This window comes from Saccopteryx leptura, chromosome 3 (assembly GCF_036850995.1).
Source record: "Saccopteryx leptura isolate mSacLep1 chromosome 3, mSacLep1_pri_phased_curated, whole genome shotgun sequence".
NCBI classification, from domain to species: Eukaryota; Metazoa; Chordata; class Mammalia; order Chiroptera; family Emballonuridae; genus Saccopteryx; species Saccopteryx leptura.
In genome coordinates, this window is record NC_089505.1 from 111,370,258 (window position 1) to 111,386,954 (window position 16,697).

Below are 16,697 nucleotides of genomic sequence, written 5' to 3' on the forward strand. Positions count from 1 at the left end.
GATTCTGCTGAATTGAATTTTTCTTTTCGTTTTCTTTGGAGAGAGGCAGAGAGAGAGACACACACACAGGAACATCATATGTGCCCTGACCAAGAAATTGAACTGGCAACCTCTGTGTCGGGACGACGCTCCAGCCCACTGAACTATGGCCAGGGTTTTATTTATGGATTGATTTTTAGAGAGACAGAGAGAGGAAGGGAGAGAGAGGGGAGGGGGAAGGGAAGCATTTATTTGTTGTTCCTCTCAGTTGTGCATTCATTGGCTGCTTCCTGTGTGTTCCCCGACCCGCAGATTGAACCCTCAACCTTGTTGTTTCGGGACGACTCTCCTCACCAACTAAGCTAACTGGCCAGGGCCAACACTTTTTGATTGAGTGAAACAGACTACATTTTATGTCTTTTATTCTCTATATCCACAAATCCCCTGCAATTGTTTATAATTTTCTGTGCATTTTTCTGAGGAAGGCTCAGACTGTTTATAGTTTATTGGGTTTATAACCCAATAAAGGTTAGGTCCCAACTAACTAGCAGAGTATCTGTAACATATGATCCTTTTAGAAGAAAAAGAGAGGGGGCTTTCTGAGTTCGATGTGATGGGGTAGACCTGGGCTGAAGTTTTGGCTCCAGATTGAAATACCCAACTGTCTGCAGCAACTTTCCCAAGATGTCTCATAGGCCTTACAGGCTCAGCAAATCCCATGGACTCTGCTTTCAAAATGTAACCAGAATTTTGGGTAGACAGATATTCACTGTAAAGTTCAACTTGGCTCTATGTTTGAATATTTTCATGATAGAAAGTTGGAACATATAGATATTACTTAAGCCTAGATAGTTTCAAAATGGCCCTCTCACTGGTCTACTTCCATTCATCCTTTACCTACCTGTCAACTGTTCCATCAGCAGCCAGTGTGATACTGATCAGAAGCCAGTTTATGTCATCTGCTGTCCAAACCCTCAATGGCTCTCATCTCACTCAGTGTCAAAGTCAAGCACCTATCAGTGATCAACCTGGGGTACCTCCATTTGCTCCCTGATCCTTCTCCTATTATTTTCTCCCTTCCTGCTCTGCTCTCATCAATCTGTTTACCTTGTTGTTGCTGCTTCCTCCTGCCTCAGGGCCTTTGCACTTGCTATTTCTCCTGCTGGACCCTTTCTCTCCAAATAATAATATGGCTCCCTCACTCCCATTCTGTGCTCAAATATCACCTTCTCATCAAGGCCTTCTCTTACCATACTTAAAAATAATTGCAACCCCTCCCACTCCATCCCTCTTTTTTTCTCCTATATCCTTTTTCATCGTCTGACATTGGCTGCCCCCTGCCTTTCCTCTTCCATAGAATGTAAGCTCCATGAGGGCAAGTCTGTTTTGTTTAAAACATTATCTGTAGTGGGTACAACACTGCCTGTCACACAGTGAGCCTTTGATACATATATATTTGTTGAACGAATGAATTGACTGGATGGATCTTTCTCTACTTCACTAAACCTATTCCCAACCCCTATGTGCCTTATCTTGGTAAATTAGTCCACTGTCCCAGTGCCTACTCCTCCAAGTCACCTGACCAGGGACCCAGAAGTCATTTCTCACATCCCCTTTCCCACACTCCCTTATCCAATCATTTCAGCATGAAAGAGAATGGGCCTTTTGTTCATCATCTAGAAAACATGGTCCTACAGCAGGTGCAAGGGTACAGTGGTGTGTAAAAGCAGCTTTAGTTCCTGCCTTTATGGAGCTCTGTCTTGTCCACAATGCTGAATCTACCACCTATCCTTGCCTTTGTCAGCTCTCTGCATCCTTCTCTTGGATGCACCAGCCTGCTCACTGGCCTCCTCCGCTCTCCGTCAGCACCCGGCAGTGACCTTTTCTACACACACACGTCTGATCATGCTGGTCCCCTTCTTCAGAGTTCCTGGTCCCACTCTAACTCCTTAACTGGACAGTGAAGAGAGCCCACGATCTGACCCCACCTCCCTCTCCTGCCTCCTCTGCCTCCATTTCCCCAGGCGACCACTTCATGCTCTAGGCATGCAATTCATGCGAACTTTGCTTCTTTGCCTGCTGGCCTCAGGCTCTGGAACTCCTGTTTGTTTTGCTGATCTAGGCTAGCCAGTCCAGTCTCTGTCGCAGCTCAGACAGCTTGCGTGTGCCCCAGCATGCCTGCTGGCGATCCTGTAATCCTGCAGTGGGCTGTGGGCTGTCTGCCTCCTCTGTGACACTGTGAACCCCTTGAGGGCACTGTCACCTCTGCCTCCAGCCTCAGCACAGTGCAGGCCCCATGGAGGAGGATGCTCAGTGCATATCAGTTGGGCTGCAGAATCTTGGAGAAGTTGTTTACCCTCTCCAAGCCTCCATTTATCTGCCACAGGGACAATTCCTCCCAAGGGTTTTGTGAGGATTAAATGAGCTTCGGAAACCGTACACATTACCCAGCATGTAATAGGTGATAAATAAAATTCCTTTCTTCTTTAACCCCCTGTCCAGTTCCATGTTTCAGAACAAGATTTCACTGCTCTCGTCTGTGCTTCTGTCTGCACTGTGGACCTGCACTAGGAAATGCAGCTGCAGCAGCTGAAAGGAAAGTTAGATTTAAGAACTTTCCTGAAGGGAGAGTCATCAGAGTGCAGAGAGGTTAAGAGGAGTCAGCCTGTTTGGGTTTGCCACATGCTAGCTGTGTGACCCTGGGCAAGTTTTTAACCTCTTTGAGCCTCAGTTTAATCAGCTTTAAAAAAATGAGGGCAATAGATTCAGCTTCATGGAATTCTTTAGAGAAATAAGTGAAATAATGCATGTGAGGTTCATGGAATAGAGCCAGGCACTTAGTAAATGCTTAAGAAATGTTTACTCTGGTGAGCTGAAAAGCATGAGACAGATGTGGAGTCATCCCCTCCATACCCCATCCCCCCACCCCATGTCTGTTTTGTGGATACTTCCTCCTCCAGCTCTTCTGCCCCCCGCCCTGTCCTCCATTGGACAGGGTGTCTCTGTCTCTGTGGGCTGGAAACCCCAGTCAGGGAGCCCTGGGAGGGGAACCCCGTTTTCAGCAGCCCTGCTGAGGATAGAATCATTTCAGTTTCTGTTATTTCTGTGATGGGTGGGGCTGTTGGGTGGGTCAAGGGGCCGCCTGTTCTAGAGAAGCCTGGGCAGGGGCCGGCAGGCTGGTCAGGGTGAGTATCCGGAAATGGTGGCTGTGCTCGTCCACCAGCGGTTGGTTTGGCTAGAAGACAGCAGTCGGCTGAGATTGTGCAAACAGGTCATTGTGCAAACACACCCCTGTGTGTGGCCTCGATTGTGCAAACAGGTGTTTACTGGAGGCTGCCTGGCTTGGGCTACCAGCTTACACAAATCTCCTGAGCTGTTGACTCAGAAAGTAACAAGAATCTAGACACCCATTATTCCTTGAACACACCCCAAACTTCCTGCCTCTCAGCGCAGGTTCTCTCCGCCTACCGTCCTGTTGTCTGTCTCTATCTCTACTTGTTGGAAATTCATCCATTCTTCAAGGCTCAGAGGAAACTCTACTAAGTCTCCACTTCTTCTCATGTGCATATTCAAGGAAGTGATATACTTCTAACATCACTGGTCATGTTTTAACCTTATGGCCCTTTTTAGACTGTGAGCTCCCTGGGGACAATGGCCTTTCTTTTTTCTTTTTCTTTTTTTTTTTTTTTCATGTGTGACAGAGATGGAGAGAGGGACAGATAGTGACAGACCTTGGGCTCAAGCCAGTGACCTTGGGCATCAGGCCAGTGAGCTTTGGGCTCAAGCCAGTGACCATGGGGGTCATGTTCATGATCCCATGCTCAATCCGGCAACCCTACACTCAAGCTGGTGAACCCACGCTCAAGCCAGTAACCTTGAGGTTTCAAACCTGGGTCCTCTACATCCTAGTCTGACGCTCTATCCACTGCACCACAGCCTGGTCAGGCTGGCCGTTTCTTATTCTCCTTTGAAGAGGTAAGAAACTGAGGCCCAGAGAGGAAAAGTGACCTATCCCATGTCACACAGCCAGCTGTGGCAGAGCTGGACTCTAAATCAGGTCCCTGCACTTGCTGTCATAATCACCACCTCTCTTTTTATACCTTACCCATCTCTGACCCTAGATCTTTACTCTGGCCCCTGGGGTGAGGCGGGACTCTAGTTGGAACCTGAGGGATGGGTGGGATTTGTATGAGGAAGAAAAGGTATTCTGAGCAGAGGAACAGCAGGAGCAAAGGTACGGAGGCTGGGATGGGAAGAGTGTGTATGGAGGCCATAAAAAAGGTAGGAGGAGGAAGCACAGGCTTGGGAATGGTGAGATGGGAGCAGGTAAGAGCTGGCTTGCATTCTAGACCCAGAGATGACATTGATCCTGTACGAGCTTGGACAGGACCTCACAGCCCTGCCTCTTAGATTCTCATCTCCCTCTTGGTACTCCGCAGATACCCCAAACTAAACAGACCCCCAACTGAACTGCTCCACATTTTCTCCTGAAAATCTGCTTTCCTGCCCTGGTGAGTGGCATCAGGAAACCTGGACTTGACCTGGACTTCCTCCCGCTGTCTATGCCCCACGTTCAACCTACCACCATCCCTGTGGGTCCTGCCCCTTTCCTCCCCTTTACTGCCAGCACAGGAGTCAGGCCGCCATCGGTGCTCTTTGGGATGACCCGGGGCCCTCCTCCTGGTCTCCCTGACTTTGTCTCTGGGATACCACCTTTGCTATACTCACCTGGAGAGCTTCTTCCAAAAGACAAATCTTAACATGTCACTGTCCAGCTGCAAAGCCTCCATTGGTTCCTCGCTGCCCATGGAATAAAGTTCCAGTCTTCCTCACGGCCTTGAGCTCCTTCAGAACCAGCCCCTAATCCGCCTTGAAGCCAGGGCTTCCTCTCTTCTTACTCCCTTTCCCAACCTCCTCTTGCCCTTCATTCCAGCCATTCCATTTACCATCACTATCCAATTATGTATGTGCTCTTTTTTTTCCATGGCTCCAGGCCTTTCCCACATTTTTGCCTCTGCTTGAAGTGCCTTTTTCCTTATTTTTTATGTCTGAAGAAATCTCTTTTACCCTTTAAAACCCAGTTGAATGTCACCTCCTCTGTGAAGCCTCCCTGGATTTCCTGTGTGTGTGGGGGTTAGGTGCTGCTCACTTGGGCTCCCAGGTGCTTTGTGAAGGCAGGAACTGGATCTGTGGCCCCAGTACCCAGGCTGGGGTCTGGCATGGTGAGGTATCTGTGAAAGTGTGCTGAACAATTTGGGCTCTGGACTTGGGTGTTTGGGCCTGATGGGTCCCCGGTGGCCACCAGGTTACCTGCCAAGAGGTTTGGAGGAGTCTCTTCCAACCACTGGCAGCCAGCAATGCTTCCCTGGTGCACAGACTGAAAAGATTTTCTTTCTTTGATTGGTGTCCCCAAATGAGATATGAATCAATTAGGATATAATCAATGTTGGATGCAGGAGGGTGAAAAGCAGGCCACAAGCTGCCAAGAGGCTGGACTGGCTGCCCAGATGTTCTCTCAGGGTCTCCCTCTTGGGAAGGAAGCAGAGTTCTTACTTTGGTGGGCAAAAAGGAAGGCCTCCCATCCCCCACCTGTGGTCGGCTAGTTAGGAGGACCTTATCTCTGCTCTCCGGGCCTGGCCTGCCGTGGTGTGGCTGGGGAGGTGGTGTGGTCCTGATGGTGGTGGTGCTGGTACGATCAGAGGCTGAGGTGAGATAAAACTCAGATGCTTATCTTGGTTTGGAGGAAGCCTTTCTCTTCTGCAACCCTGGGGCTGGCAGATGAGTTGTGGGACAGCCCATAAAGCAAGAGTCCCCAGGCCAGGCCAGCCTCTGCTCTCATCATGGGTTCCCTTTGGTGAGGGAGCTACATTCAGGCAACTCATTTATGTCCCCATAGCACTGAGGTGGGAAGGTGGGAGGGAGAAGACGGGGGCATTTTTTCTAATAATCATGCCAGGAAGAGTAGCTAGAAGTCAAATGACCTGTTTAAGGCAAGAGAGAGGTGAAGGCAGGTCCATAACTTCTGTGATGACTGGTGTTTGCATTCTCCCCTGTTTCCTGAGGTGCCCAGCTGGATCCTGAGAGGGAGGAGGGCACCCAGTGCTCCCTTGGTTCCATGTCATCATCTGCCTTCCAATCTAGACCCAGGGACTACAGATAAGCCTTCAGGCTGAGGGGCACCATGGAGCAGAGGGATGATGGCTTTTGCAATCTTTTTGCGGTTGTAGCTGTTTTATGAGTGGTTTAGACTAATGAGGTAATATCGATATATTATCTCTATCAACTCTTTGCCTTCCCATGCTGTTCTCCTAAAATGTCCAGTTTATTAAATTTATTTATTTATTCACCCACCCCATAGCGCACTTTCTCACTATTCTTTCCCTTCATCATCTTACTCACCCATCCATCTATCTACCCACTTACCCTTCTATCCATCCACTCATCCATCATCCATCCACCCATCTATCTATTCATCACACCCAGCCATTTATTCATTCATCTGCCACCCATGCACTCATCCAGCTACCAACCGACTCATCAGCTCAGCAAGTAATTTTGAGCACCTACTATCATCCAGAACCTGTGCTTGGTTATGAGGATTGTGTATGAATAAAAAGCCAGATTGTTATGTTTTTGTTTTTTTTTCTTTTGTATTTTTCTGAAGCTGGAAACCGGGAGAGACAGCCAGACAGACTCCCGCATGCGCCTGACCAGGATCCACCCGGCATGCCCACCAGGGGCGACGCTCTGCCCACCAGGGGGCGATGCTCTGTGTTAGATTCAGGGAGTACTGGAGCTGCCAATGAGTGTAACTATTGCAGGAACAGTAAGTGCTGATATGGCTCCTGTGAGGCTGGGAACAAAGAAGGTCAGAGACCCTTATCAGAAGTTTAGGTTTGAAATTCGCCACTAAGCTAAAACCGGCCCCTGTTGCTATGCCGGCCCCTGTTGCTATGCTGCATGTGACCTCCCTAGCCAATAGCTAAACTGCCACATCTGCTTCTGTCTATGCTTGCTCACTTAGGATATATAAGGGCCTGGCTGTAAGCTCCAGGCGTGGCTCCCATTTGCAGCTCCTTGTGGGCACGGTGTCTCCGGACATCTCGGGAGTTCGCCCCTGCGCAGGTTAAACTGGCCAATAAAGTAACATCTTAACTCCTGAAAGTCTCCAACATTTGTTCTCGTACCCGGTGGATGCTACATTTTGGGGGCTCGTCCAGGATTCTCCCTTGGCAGAGTTTTGGGTTGGAGACCGGAAGGACAGCTCGAGCTGAGTAAGTATTCACGGAGGATCCTCATTTGGTTTGGTTTTGGGCTCTGGAGCATATAAACCTGAGGTAGTAGGTGGGACGCCGCTGGTAACCTACCCAGGGCTTTCAGAAGCGGGACGCTGCTCTCTGAAATTTGGATATTTGGATTTGTTAACTTTGGGAGTGACCGGTCACATTAGAATCCGTTTTGCGCTGTGCTGCGCTGCGTTTTGTCTGAGCTCAAATGACTGAGTTGAGTGTGAGAGAGACAAGTGTGTTCCTTGTGTTAATAGTGTGTGTTGCCTGTATCCTACCCTTTCTCATTATTCCTGAGTCATCTAGGATGGGACAACAGGAGTCTGTGCTGGGATCCCTGCTCGAGTGCCTGTTGAAGAATTTTTCTGATTTCTAGAAGAGGGCTCAGGGGTACGGAGGTCCGCAGCCAAGTCCAGGTTTCCTCCCGACCTTGAGCCAGCTGGAATGGCCTACATTTAATGTAGGACGGCCCACAGAGGGCACTTTTGACCTTCCAATTTTGTTTGCTGTCAGAGCCACGGTCTATAGGGCTCCCCACCCAGACCAATACCTGTATATGGATGTGTGGGTAGATACAGCCATTTTGTCTCCTCCTCCGGGAGGGCAGCCATTTTGCCTCCTCCTCCAGGGGGCGCAGCTATTTTGCCTCTCTGGGAGGCACTGCTGGCACCAGATGCTGGCCCACGGGCACCTCCTCGCCTCATCTATGTGCCTTTTTCCACTAGTGATTTATACAATTGGAAACATCAGAATCCCCCATTTTCCGAGAAACCTCAGGGACTAATATCTCTCCTTGAGACCATTTTTAGGACCCATCAGCCCACATGGGATGATTGTCAGCAGATTTTACAAACCCTCTTCACTTCTGAAGAAAGGGACAGAATAATGAGAGAAGCAGCTAAGGCGGTATTAGGAGAAGAAAGGGAAACTTAGGAGGGACGAAGGGAAATAGAAGACGTTCTCCCGTCTCAACCTCCTACCTAGGACCCTAATACCGTTGGGGAAGGGACGTGCTCCTCCAGTATCGCTGGGCTCTGTTGAGGGGGCTCAAGGCAGCAGCTAGAAAGTCAACCAACTTTAGTAAAGTAAGTGAAGTCATCCAGGGAAGAGAGGAATTCCCAGCAGCCTTTCTAGAGAGACTCATAGGGGCTTATAGAGTATATACCCCTCTAGATCCTGAGGCAGAAGAGAACAGGAGACTAGTAAATATAGCCTTTGTGACTCAGGCCGCTTCAGATATTAGGAAAAAGCTTCAGAAGATTGAGGGGTTCGAGGGAGAGAATAGAAGCAAGCTATTAGAGATATCCCAGAAGATGTATGTCAATAGGGATGATCCGGAGGTTGGTAGGGCGAAGGAAGCTGCCAAAATTCTGATTGCTGCCACTGCCCAGAAACCTCCTCCCAAAGGGAAAGGGGGACAGCAAAAGGGCCAGGGATGACGAATAGCAAAAGATCAATGTGCCTATTGTAAAGAGAAAAAGCACTAGAAAAGAGAGTGTCCAAGGTTAAAGACCAACAGCCAAGGGCCAAGACAGGGCCCAGAGGTCTTGCTTTAAACCTTAGACTGATGGGGCCAGGGCTCCATTTCCGCCAGCTCCCAGGAGCCCATGGTCACCTTAACAGTCGAAGGAAAACTAATAGACTTCCTAGTCGACATGGGAGCCACCTACTCAGTCCTAAAGAAACCACAGGGCCAGATGCAGAAGACAACTACTAAGATAAGAGGGGCAACGGACAAAGCAGAAGCCTACCCATGGGCCACCACAAGAATTACTGACTTAGGTCGAGGCACCATCACCCATTCTTTCCTAGTCATTCCAGACTGCCCTCACCCACTGTTTGGAAGGGACTTATTGCAGAAACTTCAGGCCACCATAACCTTCCGACAGGAGGAAAGCCCTATGGGGAACAAAGAGGCAGAGGTCAGCATAGAAGTAATTGTCCTACTGTCTGAAGAACACTTACTTGCCACCGTCCTAGAAGGTAAGGAGGCTGAGGAAAGGGTTCCAGACGCCCTGCGTGCCCGGGTACCTGAGGTTTGGGCGGAAACCAACCCCCCAGGTTTGGCTGCTCACCAACCGCCTGTCCTGGTGCAACTGCTTAGCACTGCTAGACCGGTTAAGATCAGGCAGTACCCGGTCCCAGCCCGAGCTAAACAGGGAATCACCTGGCACTTGCAACGCCTGCTGGAGGCAGGCATCCTTCGAAGGTGCCAATCAGCCTGGAACACCCCGCTGCTTCCTGTCCAGAAACCGGGGAGCCAAGACTATCATCCGGTCCAGGACTTGTGGGAGGTGAATGCACAGGTAGAGACTATTCATCCCACGGTGCCCAACCCGTATACCTTACTGAGCTCATTGCCTCCAACTCATACCTATTATTCTGCCCTGGATTTAAAGGATGCCTTCTTTTGTATTCCCCTGGCACCTCAGAGCCAAGGGATCTTTGCCTTTGAATAGAATGACCCAGATAATAGACTGGTGGGGCAGTTCACTTGGACCAGACTACCACAAGGGTTTAAGAATTCCCCCACCATTTTTAATGAAGCCCTCAGCAAAGATCTGCAGGCTTTCCGCTTCTCCCATCCATCAATTGTACTGCTCCAGTATGTGGATGACATCCTCATAGCTGCCAAGGATAAAGGAGAGTGTGAGGAAGCTACCTTGGACCTGCTACAAGATCTCGGGCGAATGGAGTATCGAGTCTCCGCCAAGAAGGCCGAGATTGTGACACAAACTGTAAGTTATTTGGGTTATAACTTACAGGGAGGGCAAAGGACATTATCCAGCCAGGGAATTCAGATGGTCTTGCAGATCCCCGAGCCTACTAACAAGAGACAGGTACGAGAATTCCTGGGTGCAGTAGGATACTGCCGACTGTGGATATTAGGCTTTGCAGAACTAGCTGAACCCCTGCACGAACTAACCAGGGGTAAGGAAGAGCAGTTCACATGGACAGATAAGAAGAAGCAAGCGTTCCAAGCGCTGAAAGAGGCCCTGGCGGCTGCCCCGGCTTTGGCCCTGCCAGATCTGGCCAAACCCTTTCAGCTATTTATAGCAGAAAAGGGAGGGGTAGCCTTAGGAGTACTGAGCCAGGAACTTGGGCTGTAGAAGAGGCCTGTTGCCTATCTGTCCAAGAGACTTGATCCTGGAGCCTCGGGATAGCCAACATGTCTGAGGGCACTTGCTGCCACCTCCATACTAGTCAAGGAGGCTAGTAAATTGACTTTAGGCAGGACATCAAAGTCATTGAGGAACACTATGTAGAGCAAGTGCTGCGAGCACCTCCTGACTGGTGGCTATCTAATGCGTGGCTAACGCAGTATCAGGCTCAGCTGCTGAACCCTCCATCTGTTCAGTTCCTCAAAACTGCTGCCCTGAACCCAGCGACTCCACTTTGGTCCACAGTAGCAAACAAATCCTTGACACAGTGACTGGCTCCCGCCCGGAATTAAGGATCAAGTATATGGGAAGGCAGACCTGACCCTCTTTACAGACGGGAGCAGTTTTATTAAGGATGGACAGCGACATGCAGGGGCAGCAGTGGCCATGGAAAATAAGGTCCTGTGGCAGAAAGCACTGCCTGCAGGAACATTTGCACAAAGGGCAGAGCTAATAGGGCTAACCTGAGCCTTACAGATAGCAGAGGGAAAAGTTGCCAACATCTATACTGACAGCCAGTATGCATTCGCCACTGCCCATGTCCATGGAGCCATATACAAGGAGAGAGGCTTACAGACAGCAGGGGGAAAGACATTAAAAATCGCAATGAAATTCTTGCCCTCCTAAACGCCATTTGGCTACCTACCAAAGTTGCAATCATCCACTGCAAAGGACACCAGAGAGGGGCAGCCACTAGGCCACAAGAAAGCCTTCTGCCATTGCTGCCTAAGCCAACGCTACCTCCGGATCCTAGTTATTCCCCAGAAGAAGAGCAGGAAGGGATGCAGTTGAAAGGGAAGAAAAATCAGCAGGGAGAGATAGAGCTTCCAGACTCCCGGCTCTATTTACCCCAGGGAATAGTAAGAGAAATAGTAGGAAGTATTCATACTAGTACCCATCTAGGACAAAACAAGCTAGAACAACTTATTAGGAAGTATTATGTAGGGCCCAACATCAGAGATATTGTCCACTCCATTGTCTCGAGGTGCAGCATCTGTGCCAGAGTAAATGCACAGAATAAGAAGCTACCCCCCTTTATGAGGTATTGGGGGAAAGCTCCGGGAGAACTGTGGGAAATAGATTTCACAGATATAACCCCTGGGAAGTCAGGTTATAAGTATCTACTAGTATTATTAGACACCTCAGGATAGGTGGAAGCATTCCCCACGTGAGGAGAGGCTGCTTCCACAGTCTGCAAAGTCTTATTAAGGGAATCATACCTAGACATGGCATTCCCTTAGCCCTAGGATCAGACAATAGACCTGCATTCATATCCAGGATATCTCAAGAATTAGCCACGAAGTTAGGTATTAATTAGAAATTGCATTGCATTTATAGGCCCCAAAGTTCAGCACAGGTAGAAAGAATGAACAGGATTCTGAAGGAAACTATAATTAAGCTGAGAGGGGAGACCGGCGAAAACTAGGTTGAGCTCCTCCCTTTCGCCCTTTTTAGAACCAGATGTACCCCCTATCTCAATAAATAGACCCCTTATGAAATCTTATTTGGGCAACCTGTGCCCCTTGTACCTCGATTGACCAGAGGGGAACTAGAGATTTCTAATCATAATTTCCTCAAGTCCTTGCAGGCCCTGCTTCAGAGTAGAAAGAAAGGTCATTGAACTGAAAGCCTGCCAGGCTTCCCGGCCCCATCAAGGGATACGTCTGTGCTGTAGAAAGTAGGACATAAGAAGGTTTTACAGGTTACTCAGCAAACTGTTCAAAGACTGTCCAAGAGGCACTTCTAGAAGTACACCACCCAAGGACTGACTCCCACGTAGACGGGTCCACACACCATGATCCTGAGCACCCCCACTATTGCCAAGGTAGAAGGCATACCCGCCTGGGTCCACCGCAGCCAGCTGAAGCTTGCAGTCCCAGCAGAGACACCTTTGTGGACAGCGAAGACTGACCCCGCCAACCCTTGTAAGCTGACCCTGAGAAGGACAGCATGCCCTGCTTCAGCCACAAACCAGAAGTTAACTGGTCCACGCATGGCTAATGCCTAGAGGAACTAACTAAGGACTCTTTTTTAATCAGGCATTAGGAAAAGGGAAACTAGGATAAAAAGAAAGTCAACTTAATTGTTATTAAAGGTTAAAGATTTTTAAATCAAGAGTTTTGACTAGAAAGGAATTGTATAGTTTTGATAATAGAAAGTATAAAGTGTAGAGGTACTTTTGAAAAGAAAAGGGAAAAGCAAGTTGTTATGAAGGCCAGTTATTTCTGGATAAGAAAGTGCATAAAAGTTGAAGGTTTATGTAAGTTGCAGAAGGTTTGTGTAAGTTGCAGAATGTTTGGGCAAGTTGTAAGAAGTTAGTACAAAGAAGAAAAATACAAGGCAGGACATGTTCCTTGTGTATCAGCCCTGCCCATATTGCAGGAAAGTATCAATAGTTTATTATCTTAAAACAGTGTGTGCTTGTGTACTTTTGCAAAGATATTGTACAAATGTGCTGAAAACATTGTAACCTTGTAGGTTTCGCCTATAAATACCCCTCTCCCCCTGAGCTCATCGCTGACCATTGTGAGAGGCGTAGTAGGCTAATCACTAGCCAGTGTATAAGACCCAATTAGCTTATAGCTACAGCTAAAGTAGAAAATTCTCATGAGCCCCAGCCTTATACCATTCTCCCCACTGATGAAGAATCAAGGGTTTGATTTATGCCCAAAAGAGATGGGGGAATGTTAGATTCAGGGAGTACTGGAGCTGCCAAAGAGTGTAACTATTGCAGGAACAGTAAGTGCTGATATGGCTCCTGTGAGGCTGGGAACAAAGAAGGTCAGAGACCCTTATCAGAAGTTTAGGTTTGAAATTCGCCACTAAGCTAAAACCGGCCCCTGTTGCTATGCCGGCCCCTGTTGCTATGCTGCCTGTGACCTCCCTAGCCAATAGCTAAACTGCCACATCTGCTTCTGTCTATGCTCACTTAGGATATATAAGGGCCTGGCTGTAAGCTCCAGGCGCGGCTCGCATTTGCAGCTCCTTGTGGGCACGGTGTCTCCGGACATCTCGGGAGTTCGCCCCTGCGCAGGTTAAACTGGCCAATAAAGTAACATCTTAACTCCTGAAAGTCTCCAACATTTGTTCTCGTACCCGGTGGATGCTACACTCTGCCCCTCCGGGGCGTCGCTCTGCCGCAACCAGAGCCACTCTAGCGCCTGGGGCAGAGGCCAAGGAGCCATCCCCAGCGCCTGGGCCATCTTTGCTCCAATGGAGCTTTGGCTGCGGGAGGGGAAGAGAGAGACAGAGAGGAAGGAGGGGGGTGGGGGTGGAGAAGCAAATGGGCGCTTCTCCTATGTGCCCTGGCCGGGAATCGAACCTGGGTCCCCCGCACGCCAGGCTGACGCTCTACCGCTGAGCCAACCGGCCAGGGCCCAGATTGTTATGGTTTTTGACAAGCAAGCTTGTCATACCCTAAAGCTTTTTATGGCAGTGGTCCCCAACCTTTTTTGGGCCACGGACCGGTTTAATGTCAGAAAATATTTTCACGGACTGGCCTTTAGGGTGGGACGGATAAATGTATCACGTGACCGAGACAAGCATCAAGAGTGAGTCTTAGACGGATGTAACAGAGGGAATCTGGTCATTTAAAAAAATAAAACATCGTTCAGACTTAAAAATAAATAAAACGGAAATAATGTAAGTTATTTATTCTTTCTCTGCAGGTCGGTACCAAATGGCCCACGGACCGGTACCAGTCCACGGCCCCGGGGGTTGGGGACCACTGCTTTATGGCACCTCTTACTGCCTCGTCCCTAAGGAGACCACTCCACTTCCCTGCAGCCCTCATGATGTAGGCAGCGCCTTCTCCCAAGTTCCAGGTACAGCAAGAGCCAGACGTGATTGGATTTCCTCTTAATGCTCTATGCAGACATGGCTCCTGCATTCTCATTTTTAAAGAATTATTATTTTTTAAACATTTTATTTATTGATTTTAGAGAGAGGAGGAAGAGAGAAAGAAAGGATGGGGGGGGGTATGAATGGGAAGCGTCAACTAGCTTCTCATATGTGCCTTGACCGGGCAAGCTTTAACTATCAATTTAATTACCAATACCATGGTAATAACAGGGACCTCGCCATTACCTCCCATTTCCCTAGCGATCCTTACCATCATTACTCCCCCTGCTTTTGTACCAATGATAACTATCATAACTTCTTTTACCGAGTGCTTCCTGGGTGTTATGTACTACTTTAAGCACTTTGCATTCATTAACTTAATGTTTATGGCAGCTTTATGGGTCAGGGTCTGTTGTCGCCATTACCCCCTACAAAAGATGGGTAAACTGAGAGAGCTGAAAAGTAACGGAGCCAGGACCGGCTCCTGAACCCTGGCAGCTTAACGCCAGAGTCTGCACGTGCAACCCCTAGTTCCCTGCCATGCTGCTTCTAGGCTTTCCTGTTTCGTGGCTCTGTCAGCAGATTTCGCCATGACTCACTTTCTTTCACATAATATCCTACATAAATTAGGTTCCCTCAACAGAACTTCTTTTTTGGTGCTACCCTCTTTTTCCTCCCATTCATAGAGTAAAGATTGTCAGCATTTGCCATTTCCACTTCCTTACCACCAAATCTAATCTGGTTTGCCCAATGTCACTCCACAGAAATGCTTCCCTTCAGATTACTCACAACCTTCTGATGATCTGTCTTCCCAGTCCTCTCTTTACTCAGATGGCTGCTTGTTTTGCCAATGTCAACCTTCTATTCCTTTTGACTTAATGGATTTCAAAGAGTAAACTTTTTTTTAATCTTATTTTTATTAATTTTAATGCAGTGACATTGATAAATCAGGGTACATATGTTCCAAGAAAACATCTCCAGATTATTTTGACATTTGATTATGCTGCATACCCCTCACCCAAAGTCAAATTGTCTTCCGTCACCTTCTATCTGGTTTTCTTTGTGCCACTCCCCTCCCCCCACCCCCTCTCTCTCCTTCCTCGCCCCCTCCCCACCCCCTACCTCACCCCCTGTTACCATCACATTTTTGTCCATGTCTCTGAGTCTCATTTTTATGTCCCATCTATGTATGGGTTCATATAGTTCTTAGTTTTTTCTGATTTACTTATTTCACTCCGTATAATGTTATCAAGGTCCATCCATGTTATTGTAAATGATCCAATGTCATCATTTCTTATGGCTGAGTAGTATTCCATAGTATATATGTACCAAAGCTTTTTAATCCACTCGTCCTCTGACGGACATTTGGGCTGTCTTCGCTATTGTGAACAATGCTGCCATAAACATGGGGGTGCATTTCTCCTTCTGGAACAGTTCTATGGTGTTCTTGGGGTATATTCCTAAAAGTGGGGTAGCTGGGTCAAAAGGCAGTTTGATTTTCAATTTTTTGAGGAATCTCCATACTGTTTTCCACAGAGGCTGCACCAGTCTGCATTCCCACCAGCAGTGCAGGAGGGTTCCCTTTTCTCCACATCCTTGCCAGCACTTATTCTGTGTTGTTTTGTTGATGAGCGCCATTCTGACCGGTGTGAGGTGATATCTCATTGTGGTTTTAATTTGCATTTCTCTAATGATTAGTGATGTTGAGCATTTTTTCATATGCCTATTGGCCATCTGTATGTCCTCTTTGGAGACGTGTCTATTCATTTCTTTTGCCCATTTTTTGATTGGATTGTTTGTCTTTCTGGTGTTGAGATTTACAAGTTCTTTATAAATTTTGGTTATTAACCCCTTATCAGACGTACTGTCAAATATGTTTTCCCATTGTGTAGTTTGTCATTTTATTCTGTTCTTATTGTCTTTGGCTGTGCAAAAGCTTTTTAGTTTGATATAGTCCCATTTGTTTATCCTGTCTTTTATTTCACTTGCCTGTGGAGAAGATAAATCAGCAAATATATCGCTGCGAGAGATGTTGGAGAGCTTACTGCCTATGTTTTCTTCTAAGATGCTTATGGTTTCATGGCTTACATTTAAGTCTTTTATCCATTTTGAGTTTATTTTTGTGAATGGTGTAAGTTGGTGGTCTAGTTTCATTTTTTTGCAGGTAGCTGTCCAATTTTCCCAGCACCATTTATTAAAGAGGCTGTCTTTACTCCACTGTATGCTCTTACCTCCTTTGTCAAATATCAGTTGTTCATAGAGCTGTGGGTTTATTTCTGGGTTCTCCGTTCTGTTCCATTGATCTATGTGCCTGTTCTTATGCCAGTACCACGCTGTTTTGAGTACAATGGCCTTGTAGTATAACTTAATATCAGGAAGTGTGATACCTCCCCCTTTATTCTTCTTTTTTAAGATTGCTGAGGCTATTTGT